Genomic DNA, 12,336 nt, shown 5'->3' on the forward strand with positions numbered 1-12,336 from the left:
ACGACAGTTCGTTAAGCGAGGAGATATCATTGTGGCTGACATAGCATCAAAGGATAACCGGGCAGATCCTTTCACGAAGAGCTTACCAGCTAAGGCTTTTCAGGAGCACGTGGAAGAGATAGGAGTCAGATACTTGGTCACATAGTTATTATAGTTGGTAGTGGATTGCTTGTAATAGACACTGATATACTTAAAGAATATCTTGAGTATAAGTGGGAGATTGTTAGGGTTATACTGAAATATTCATTTGAAGTATATAACAATTATTTGAGAATCTTGAATGCATGTTTTCACATTGTCTGTATATTATTTATTATAGACAATCTAGTATCAAATGGGATAGCAGAAGATTAGATTGTCAGACTCCTTATATAATATAATAAGGGTTCACAGTCGAGGTGGTGTTAGACAAACCACTAGAACGGCTGAAGTATTATTTGGAAATAGTTTATCTTGACTATTGAATAATACTTATATACTTTGTGTATATTGAACGGGATCAAAATAGTAGAATAATTGTTTCTTTAATTCTGACAATAAAGAACTAAGATTCTATGATGTTATTAATGCTTAAGTTCTTAATCCGGATATAGTGATTGACACTTGAATTTAATGCACATGCCTTGACTCATAAATTAAATAATTTATTTTAAATTACGAATTTATGTATTGGGCAATGACATTATATACAGAGTGGGATATTGACTATAAAAGGAAACCGTGTCCGAAAAATATATTCGGGTGATGATGTCCTCTTGAAAGCTCATAAAGATAATTATGCTTTAGTCCTGCAGGCAGATTTGTTCATGCATAATTATAAGGTTGAGTGGATGATCAAGGATAAAAGATATTAATTAAATTAATTGTCAGAAATTAATTTAATTAATGGACATGCGATATCTTAAACATGGGGAATTTATAAGCAATTGAATTAATATGGAAACCGAATTAAATAATTAATTTACGGAATTAGGAAAGGTAGTGCAAATATTAGTTCTTTAGTGGATAGAATTAATATTTAATGACATTGGGCCTGGCCCGGAATGTCATTAGAAGGCCTGACCTAATGATCCATGATCCCTGCTGTAGCCTATATATATTCTCGTTCTCCTAAAGATGAGAGACACACCAAAACGAATTAATCCTAGAGTCAGAGAGAGGCAGACGTTTTTCTCAAGGAGACAGCTAGGGTTTTGGGTTTTCGGAGCTTTAAGGAGAGGCACACCTTGGGAGATCGAAGGCCACACTTCGTCCAAGGAGAATCAAGGAATACAGTAGAAGACGTGGATTTGAATCGCTTGCGCCGTAGAGATTAAGGTTAATATTCTGTTCGAACTTTTATTAAGTATCATAAAACGCAGGCCAAGATCCGATTGTTCCATCACTTCATAACCATATGCTTTCAGAAGCTTATTGGTCATTCAAACTTCAATGTTTCGATCTCGTCTACGCAGTAGATGGAGCATGGGGAGGTACAGAGGATGGAATACTGGGAGGAGGAATAGGAGGGACGATAAAGGGTAAGAATGGGAGGAACATCATCACCTTCTCTGGGCCAACTAACACAACAACTACACTAATGACAGAAATTAGAGCCATTCTGTTTGTAATCACATGCATTACCACAAGGAATCCGGAGTTCAGTAGGTAAGTGATCTGTTCAGATTCAGTTATAGCGGTTAATGCATTCAATAAGGGCCTGCTTTAAGAATTTCCAATGTTATATCAAGATTTCAATTATCAGCATTTAATCCAGGAGTCCCTGTTTATACATTATGTGCCTAGGGCATTAAATGAAAATGCGGATTCGTTAGCAAAGAATGGAATTACCACGCCTATTGTCAATACCAACTGGGCTGAGGGGTACTGAATATTCCCCAAGGTGAGGCCCAGGTTTACATGTGGCAAACCTACAGGAGACTCTATAGTTGAAAAAGAGAGCACTGGTGTCTGATTATATTTTCTAGGCAATCTTCTGCAACAAATCTTTAGACTCACAGCATTATGCCTTATAGGCGGCTAATTCCCGGATAATTAGAAGCTTAACCTAGATATTGTTTTTCTCCAACAGACATCTAGAGGCTTGCAGCTCTATCAGCCCGTTTGTACATTGATTAATGTGTCCAGCTAAAGATTTCAAATTTCAAATGCTCTTACTCCACTATTTAATCTCCAGAGGTCTTATACATATACTCTCTATTCAGCTCACTCATTGCTTCACTTTCTCTCCTTTCTAATTCTTGCTCTATGGATTTCATTTGGGAAATTCCAGAACCTGGATACAAGAAGATAAACGTTCACTGTGTGATCATCCAAAACCTACTTCAAAATGAAAACCGGTTGAGTGTTGGGGTCATCATCAGGGACTCTGAGGGAGAAAATCTATGGGGTGCTCTTGGGTTGCTCCCGAGCCAAACTGAGGAGCAGGCCCTCATGTCTGGAATTCATGATGTGCTTATCCATCCCCAGGAGAAGAAATGGGATCTGCTGTGTTAGGTCCTATAAACTCACTATATAAGATGATATAGTGATCATAATATGTAACACAGTATGACAATATAAGAGATTGAAAACAATAAACTCTTATTCACAAAGCTTGAATGGTTACAAAAACTCTCTCAGTGATTTATATTGTATCACTAAGAGCTGTTAGGGTTCTTAACAATGTACTCGATAACTCAACTCCTATAGAGTAACCCTATTCTGTGTTTATATAGACACAGTTACAAAATCAATCTCTGATTTGATATCCTATAAATCAGCTATGTATTCTATCAATCAAAGATTGCTCCAGTTTTCTGTTTAGTTTCCATAGTCAGCAAATCACTCCTCCGCTTCTATCCTTCCTTGAAGTATATCCGCTTCTGAGCTCTTTCCACGTGTAAACTCTGACGAGTCTTGACTATGTAAACTCTGATCAGACTTTATCAAACTCTGGTCAGACTTTACTAAACTCTGATCAGCTTCATCAAACTCTGATCAGCTTCCAATTAAACTCTGATCACTCCTGTTCTAAAACAAACTTTAAGAACATTAGTAATCATCAATTATATCTAACAATCTCCCCCAACTTGTGCATAAATATGTTATGTGCAAGTTAACAGATAATTGATGATGTCAAAACAGATAAGTCAAATGCAACAGAGTTTAACTATATAACAGAAAACTTTTAAAACTTACAGATACTTTACTCCTTAGCTTCATAGACACCATTTGCTGTCTTTAGATATCCTCTGAGGAGTTCTCTTTCAGCTTCTTCAAGTACTGTAATCATCTGTCTCTTGATCTCTCTCAGCTCTGGGTCTGAAACTCCAGTTTGATAAATTGCAGCTCTGAGATCATATATCTTGTTTCTTCTCAAGTCTCTATCCAGCCTGATATTGTAAGCTTTATCAGACTCTTCATTAAATGCAAGAGTTCTGATTCCAGCTATTGTTACTATTTTTGCTGAATTTTTCTTCATCTCAACCAGCTGTCCTTTATGATTGAGGTATTTAGGAATGAAAGGTCCAGCATTTTTGTTTCCTGTAATACCCATCTTTCTTCTGATTTGATCTTTGAGCAGATTGGAGATGTGTTGGCATGACTTGTTCTTTACTAGAAATATGTGTGAGACATATCTCAATTCCTCCCAGTGTTTAGCATACAGATCAGCTTCAATTACTCTAAACACTGTTCCATCAGACATGAAGTAGATAAGAATGTTATCTCCTCTGTCATTCTTCACCAGTTGGACTGAATCTAATTTGTCCATTCTTTCTTGCAATGCTCCAGTCTTGGGAGCACAGAGAGATGAGGGGTCTGTTGACATTGATCCTATACTCTGATCAAATTTTTCATATTTAGATCCCAGCCCTCCTTTATCTCTTCCTGCCTTACGATGAGAGATTGGTTGAATTGAGCCCTTTTCAAAGTTTATCTCAGTCATCAGACTTGGCTTTGCAAATCCTGGCAATGGAGTAGTTGTTGGTTTGAACACAGCTTGAGCCTTGTCAGAGGTTGTGTCTTTCTTTGCTTCCTTATTAACTTGAGCTGTGTCAGAGGTTAATTTTCCTTTTTGTGATTCTGCAACATGAGCTTTGTCAGAGATTGCAGCTTCTGATTTCTTTTCTTTTACAACTTGAGCCTTGTCAGAGGTTGTAGGCTTCTTCTTAACCAATCCTTTCTCAAGGTGTTCATCTACTTTGCTTTTTCCCTTGGATGTATACTCATCTTCAGAGTATACCTTTTTGACTGGTAAACTCTGATCAGCAACAGTAGCTTCCTTGATCAATATCCCTTTTTCTTTTGGCTTGGTAGTTGATTTTGCAGGCTTTTGAATTTTTCCAGAGTTTATAGCTTCAACATGTTCTTTCTTCAGCTCAGCTTCCTCTGCAGCAATCAACTCCAAATCCAATTTGGCTTCTGGATTTTCTTGTTCAAAAATCAATCTAGCAAGCTCTTCATCAGTCAATGGTTTATCTGATCCAGCCACTGGTCTGTGCTTTGATCCAGATGTGACATTATGTGTTGGAGCAGACTTTGTGCTTTGCTTAGACTGTTTTTGACTGTCAGAGTTTGAAACTCTTCCACCAATCCCTGTTTGAAATCTCTTGTGCTTTGTGAAGTCATCCACATCATCATCATCATCATTCTTCTTTCTCTTCAGAGCTTGAGAAGTAGACTTGCATTTGACTTTAGCTACTCTCTCCCCCTTTTTGACATCATCCTCATCAGGAATCAGAATTGATGTGATCAGAGAAAGTGAAGATTGGATGGCTTCCAGCTGCTTGGACATTTTCTCTTGAGTAGACTCAATGGTGGTCATCCCCTTTTCCAGAGATTCATTTGCAGACACCAGCTTCTTAACATCATCTTTCATAGGTAGTAGAGTCCTTTTCTTCTCCATAGTTTGAGTTTCCTTGAGACTGGCTACCTCTATTCTGAGACCATCTATAGACTTAGATGTCTGAGCTTGAGCAGGATGAAATGTCTTTAGATAAAGAACTGTGGCCTTGAGGCTTGACATGACATCAGAGTTTGAGATTTTATTCTCTGCCATAGATAAGAATTCTTCAGCTTTAGTTGGCTCCAGAGAATGTTGGTGGCTCAGCCAGAGTTTATCCCATACTTCACTTGGTGGATCAACCTGAAGATCCCTGGGTAGTGTGACATCCCTCAAATCCGGGGGTCTAGATCTGGTGCCACGTGTAAATAAAAATAATTTAAAACCTGTAGTTTTGAGCCATTAAAAGAAAAACAATTTAAAACCTGTATTTTTGGAAGAAAGTAAAAACAAGTATTTCTAAACCTGGATATTATTTTTTTTTAAAACAAGGTCTTTAATTCAAAATCAATTTCACCCCCTGAAAACAGGATCGCATACAGGCTACAGCATTGAAATCAGAAACTAAAACTATAAAATCTTATTTACAAATTAAACAACATTATCAGCTAAACCTCGATAAGAAGAGTAGCTGATAACCAAATAAACAAATCTAATTTCCAACTGAATTGAATTGCAGAACTCCAACTGCATCTAGTCTTAATGACACCATCCTAAATACTCTACCTGTCCATCTGCTTGAAACTCAACCACTTGCAATCCTTGCCTAGTCTTAAGTGAATCATCTTTATTCCTAGCTGAAAAGGGTTAGAAGGAATAGCAAGAATGAGCAATAATGCTCAGCAAGAATAACAAAATGAAATTGATATTTGTTGTACAGCAATGCCATAATAAAGAAGTGAAAATATTTAAAATTGCAGAAATGAATGTATAAGCAAATATCTCTTGAAGGCAGGATAACTTCTTTTTAAACTATTCACAATTTTATTGGGCTTTAAAAATAATTGGACACCTGGCTATAACAGATGATCAGTCATGCTATAGTCCATAAACCAAGCTTATTCAGCAAGGTTGACAAATATTACGAATTCCGGTAATCCGGGCTTAAGGAGCCACCTTTCACGCTGGGCCGGTGCCCGAGCCTCTTACACAAAAACAACCCAATAGTTTAATTTTTAAAACAATCTGCAGTTCCATCATGTAATTCAAGAGCCAGAATAACATTTTGTTAAAACAATTTCTTTATGCATATCATAGTGTAGAGTTGATACCAAAAGTGTTATCCGTTCAACCAAAAAGTTTAAAAGTACTAGATATGCTTCACAAGAAAGTAATTGCAAATAATTTGAATCATGATATAAAGAAGGTTTTAGTATCTATAGGTACTAGAGGAGTAGGGTAGAAATACTTGCTTCTAAATTGTGAGAGAAGGTAGAAGTACTTGCCTTAACTCCAAAGTTTAGCTCAGATTCCTAGTAACACTATATACAGCATAATCATTCCTTTCTGCCAGCTTCTGACACACTTTTATCTATAACAAATCTCCGTCCTACTTCAACTTGTAACATTCTGCTTGGCTATTTCTGAATACCCCTTTCAATCACTTCTCGATTAATGCCTCGGTCAATGTCTTCAATTCTATACGATGATAAAATAGTATTTCAGTCGTCGGATTAGACATATTGACTAACCCTGAATTGCATTAAGACCTATATATATATCTACCCTTCGCATATACGTACCACAGTCACATAAACACATAGCACATAGTTGTACAAACAACCCTTTTTATAGGCATTAAATCCATATAATTTCTAACGAAAATTCGGCAGCATCTCCTCTGTTTATAAGCTTATCCACCTGTTTGCAATGCCAACAACCAACCAATACTATTGCTAACACATGAATTATTAATATAAAAAGATCCCTTGACTTGCAGTAAACACATAAGAAAATCTGTCTTGACTTGTAGTAAACATATAATAAAATCTTTTAGCAGGATTGCTAACTTGTTATACGCAAAACACTTTTAATTAGATATACAAGGTTAACCGAGCCAATCAATGTAATAATCAATCATATGCAACTAGTCAAGTATAACCTCATACTATGCACTAGCAAAGAAAGAAAAATAGAACAAATAGTTCAAACAGCCCTCGGTCTATGATTTTTAATAAATTGAAAATTTATCTTTTTAATACGAAATTTTTATGAGACACTCCTAAATATTATTCCAACCTACAGTAAAATTTTCAGAAAGAAAATCCAAGTTTAAAGCTGTAAAACAGAGCCTGGAACAGGACAAACCTGCCCAGAATTTTCAGCACCATACTATACTAAAACGGTCATATCTCCTAGCTCGCTAATCGAATCGATTCGGTTCTTTCGCGCACATAAACTAGACTATAAGGAGCACATAACCACACAAATATTAAGCATATAATTCAACTCTATGATCCCAGAGTTGTAATTCAAAACAGATCAACAGCAATCTAGAATTCAACCGAATATGTGTAAATCAAAATTTTTTTTTAGCCCAATACTTAAACTCTTAAAACACCACTTTAAAAAAATTTACAAAAAATCTCAGACCTTAAAGCTTGAATACTCAGTTATATATTCCCATAATTCAAGTACCCAAGTCATCCGATTACACTACTAGTTGGCGCATTATTTATAATCAACTTACAACAACCAATTCAAATATCATTTAAGCACACAATTCAATCATACGATTACTAACACCAATCTCAATCTCAAAAATTCAATCAACCTTCAAATTTCAAAAACCAGCATATAATCAGTTTATATACATACAAGCACACATAAATCGATTATATAAATCAATTTAATCCATATAAACACAACACCACATGTATATATACGTTTATATAGAACTGATTTGACAAAGAGAAATTAAGCTTTACACCCACTGATTTATAATTGGTGCAGGGCTATGGTGGTCGCTGGAAAGAGGTGGCAGCGGCATAACGGCATAATTCGGCGGCTGCAGGGAAGGGACGGTGATGCCAAGAAAGAGAGGAAGATGGGTGAGAAAAGAAAGAGGAGCGGAGAGGGAGAGATGGAGGATTTCACAGGGAGAGAGGGAGAGAGAGATTGAGAGGCTGATGTATATAAAATGAAGAAAAGGGATGGCGGTGGTGAAAAGCAGGGCACGTGGTTTGGCCAAAGGCTGCCACGTTTTAATTTAAGCTGAATAATCATCCAAACACCCGCTATTTAGTTGATTTACGGGATAACTCGCATTAAAACTTTCTCGAAAAATTAACAAACTAATTTTATAAATTACCGAATATTATAAAACTAATAAAATAAAAGTTTCAAGATTTATAGAGCATTTTCAAAATTTATACAAAATTAAGAAGTTAGCTGCGTTTAGAAACTAATTAAAAATCATGTCCTTGTACAAAATTGGATTTTTAATATTTTAAAAACTTCTAAACATATTTATGATCACTATTGAGCAATTAAAATAATTTTTGAAATTATCTTTGTATTTTTACAAAAATAAATATCCATTTAAGAGGATAATAAATTTCAATAAAACAATACAGTAATATTAAAAGTATAAATAAATGCACACACACAGACATAGTAGTAGACAACTAATTCAATTAAATCTCGTAACATATAATTGTACAATCAACAGATATTTTCTCATAATCACAATGACTAGGAAAATAATTTAAACAAATATTTTTGAAAATTATCAAACTAGAATAAAATATTGAAATTTATTCCTCATTTGTCTTGAATAATCATGAATAAAAATAATAAAATAATTTCTGAAAATCCGGGTCGTCACAATCTACCCCCATTAAAAAGATTCCGTCCTCGGAATCATCAAAAAGAAAACTAGAGCGTACGATCTCTATAATCCGTAATATTCCTTTCTGATATAACCAGCATTGTCATTCGCTTTCATCCCTGGTGCTTCTTTCTACAAAGTCTTAATTCATATTGGCAACTCGGTTGGCATACCTCCAACTATTAGAGATTACAAGAATCTTGAAGGTAAAAGATATGACAGATTTCACATATTGGAGCAAGTGTTACGTGATTGAAATAAATGAATAACTGAGAGATCAATATGGTCTATAGAACTCGGTGTTGCGTGTCTAATTTAAGACACTACTAAAGGTAGTTAACCTTCTTGTAATGTACAACACACACAAATGATGGCGTCCCATCCAACTCCTATCACACAGACAGGTAGTCCTTGTGTCCCCTATAGGTAGGGTTGTTCATCTCAGTTAGAGTAGAAAATATGAAAGGGTTCGAAATTACCAAGATTGAATAGATTCTAAAGGTGTGACAGTAAGCACAAGTATCATTCGAGAACTCGAGTGAAAGGTAAAAATATACTCTTTATCAAATATTTTTTTTTTTTTTTGAAAGTGATGTCAGAACAAATCATTGATGGGGAAAGAAATCAATATATCAACAATGAGGAAGGTATTGCCAGGATTCTCACAGATGTCTTCTTGATCGATTCTTTTGATGACTCGTTCTGATTCTAGTGATTCTTCTTGACGTTTTAGTGACCACTTGCATATATTATCGTTGACTAGTAATAGCCTCTGAAGATCCCATCATTGATATCGTTGTCGGTCAAAAGTCTTATCCAACTTTATACAATCATCACCATAGAGCGTTGACGTCTTAACTCACACATAAGTACTAGATCGAATAATCTAACACGAACTCTACGTAGCTCTAACGCTCACTACTTAACTATATACAAAGTTGTAAACTCGGACTTGTTAACACCTCTATTCTTTCACCAATTCTAGATATCTCTGACAAGAATCAAAAGGTGACTCTTCAAATAATACTCAACACTTGGAAGATACTATAAAGGATACATTAGACTGTGTGAGAATCTCTACTGGTTCTAGCTTGAAGGTTCTGTTGATAGGTCTAACTTTGACCATCTTACAATGATATAAATCTGAATTGGTCAATAAACTAGGCCACTAGGGACTGGAAGAACTAGAATTAGGAATTGTTGTGTCTATAACCATAATCACTTAAACATAATCGTTTAGCTTCATTTTATTATGCTCAAAAGGACTATCCCCAAATAGTCTTACGATACCTCTATATAAAGTTACACCACTAATCTGAACTTACCTATATGTGAGGTTTCACTTAACGTGTCTATCTTATTAGACAAGTTACAACCTACATTCTGATTTCAATAACTTATAACCTGTAGCTCTGATACCAACTGTGACATCCCTCAAATCCGGGGGTCTAGATCTGGTGCCACGTGTAAATAAAAATAATTTAAAACCTGTAGTTTTGAGCCATTAAAAGAAAAACAATTTAAAACCTGTATTTTTGGAAGAAAGTAAAAACAAGTATTTCTAAACCTGGATATTATTTTTTTTTAAAACAAGGTCTTTAATTCAAAATCAATTTCACCCCCTGAAAACAGGATCGCATACAGGCTACAGCATTGAAATCAGAAACTAAAACTATAAAATCTTATTTACAAATTAAACAACATTATCAGCTAAACCTCGATAAGAAGAGTAGCTGATAACCAAATAAACAAATCTAATTTCCAACTGAATTGAATTGCAGAACTCCAACTGCATCTAGTCTTAATGACACCATCCTAAATACTCTACCTGTCCATCTGCTTGAAACTCAACCACTTGCAATCCTTGCCTAGTCTTAAGTGAATCATCTTTATTCCTAGCTGAAAAGGGTTAGAAGGAATAGCAAGAATGAGCAATAATGCTCAGCAAGAATAACAAAATGAAATTGATATTTGTTGTACAGCAATGCCATAATAAAGAAGTGAAAATATTTAAAATTGCAGAAATGAATGTATAAGCAAATATCTCTTGAAGGCAGGATAACTTCTTTTTAAACTATTCACAATTTTATTGGGCTTTAAAAATAATTGGACACCTGGCTATAACAGATGATCAGTCATGCTATAGTCCATAAACCAAGCTTATTCAGCAAGGTTGACAAATATTACGAATTCCGGTAATCCGGGCTTAAGGAGCCACCTTTCACGCTGGGCCGGTGCCCGAGCCTCTTACACAAAAACAACCCAATAGTTTAATTTTTAAAACAATCTGCAGTTCCATCATGTAATTCAAGAGCCAGAATAACATTTTGTTAAAACAATTTCTTTATGCATATCATAGTGTAGAGTTGATACCAAAAGTGTTATCCGTTCAACCAAAAAGTTTAAAAGTACTAGATATGCTTCACAAGAAAGTAATTGCAAATAATTTGAATCATGATATAAAGAAGGTTTTAGTATCTATAGGTACTAGAGGAGTAGGGTAGAAATACTTGCTTCTAAATTGTGAGAGAAGGTAGAAGTACTTGCCTTAACTCCAAAGTTTAGCTCAGATTCCTAGTAACACTATATACAGCATAATCATTCCTTTCTGCCAGCTTCTGACACACTTTTATCTATAACAAATCTCCGTCCTACTTCAACTTGTAACATTCTGCTTGGCTATTTCTGAATACCCCTTTCAATCACTTCTCGATTAATGCCTCGGTCAATGTCTTCAATTCTATACGATGATAAAATAGTATTTCAGTCGTCGGATTAGACATATTGACTAACCCTGAATTGCATTAAGACCTATATATATATCTACCCTTCGCATATACGTACCACAGTCACATAAACACATAGCACATAGTTGTACAAACAACCCTTTTTATAGGCATTAAATCCATATAATTTCTAACGAAAATTCGGCAGCATCTCCTCTGTTTATAAGCTTATCCACCTGTTTGCAATGCCAACAACCAACCAATACTATTGCTAACACATGAATTATTAATATAAAAAGATCCCTTGACTTGCAGTAAACACATAAGAAAATCTGTCTTGACTTGTAGTAAACATATAATAAAATCTTTTAGCAGGATTGCTAACTTGTTATACGCAAAACACTTTTAATTAGATATACAAGGTTAACCGAGCCAATCAATGTAATAATCAATCATATGCAACTAGTCAAGTATAACCTCATACTATGCACTAGCAAAGAAAGAAAAATAGAACAAATAGTTCAAACAGCCCTCGGTCTATGATTTTTAATAAATTGAAAATTTATCTTTTTAATACGAAATTTTTATGAGACACTCCTAAATATTATTCCAACCTACAGTAAAATTTTCAGAAAGAAAATCCAAGTTTAAAGCTGTAAAACAGAGCCTGGAACAGGACAAACCTGCCCAGAATTTTCAGCACCATACTATACTAAAACGGTCATATCTCCTAGCTCGCTAATCGAATCGATTCGGTTCTTTCGCGCACATAAACTAGACTATAAGGAGCACATAACCACACAAATATTAAGCATATAATTCAACTCTATGATCCCAGAGTTGTAATTCAAAACAGATCAACAGCAATCTAGAATTCAACCGAATATGTGTAAATCAAAATTTTTTTTTAGCCCAATACTTAAACTCTTAAAACACCACTTTAAAAAAATTTACAA

General features: G+C 35.0%; 1 long non-coding RNA gene across 2 annotated transcripts; it reads right to left on the reverse strand.

Annotated features, from left to right (window-relative positions):
• Positions 1 to 5,314: 5,314 nt before the first annotated feature.
• Positions 5,315 to 12,317, reverse strand: LOC135152103 (uncharacterized). 2 transcript variants are annotated; one of them, XR_010291301.1, is made up of 4 exons: positions 11,202 to 12,317; positions 10,483 to 10,553; positions 6,271 to 6,463; positions 5,315 to 5,622 (listed from the first exon to the last, which is right to left on the reverse strand). It is a non-coding gene; the product is annotated as an uncharacterized LOC135152103 (long non-coding RNA). The 2 variants fall into 2 exon arrangements; XR_010291302.1 differs by lacking the exon at positions 10,483 to 10,553 and having other exon boundaries at positions 11,202 to 12,314.
• Between the last annotated feature and the right edge of the window lie 19 nt (positions 12,318 to 12,336).

This window comes from Daucus carota, chromosome 1 (genome assembly GCF_001625215.2).
Source record: "Daucus carota subsp. sativus chromosome 1, DH1 v3.0, whole genome shotgun sequence".
Lineage (NCBI taxonomy): Eukaryota > Viridiplantae > Streptophyta > Magnoliopsida > Apiales > Apiaceae > Daucus > Daucus carota.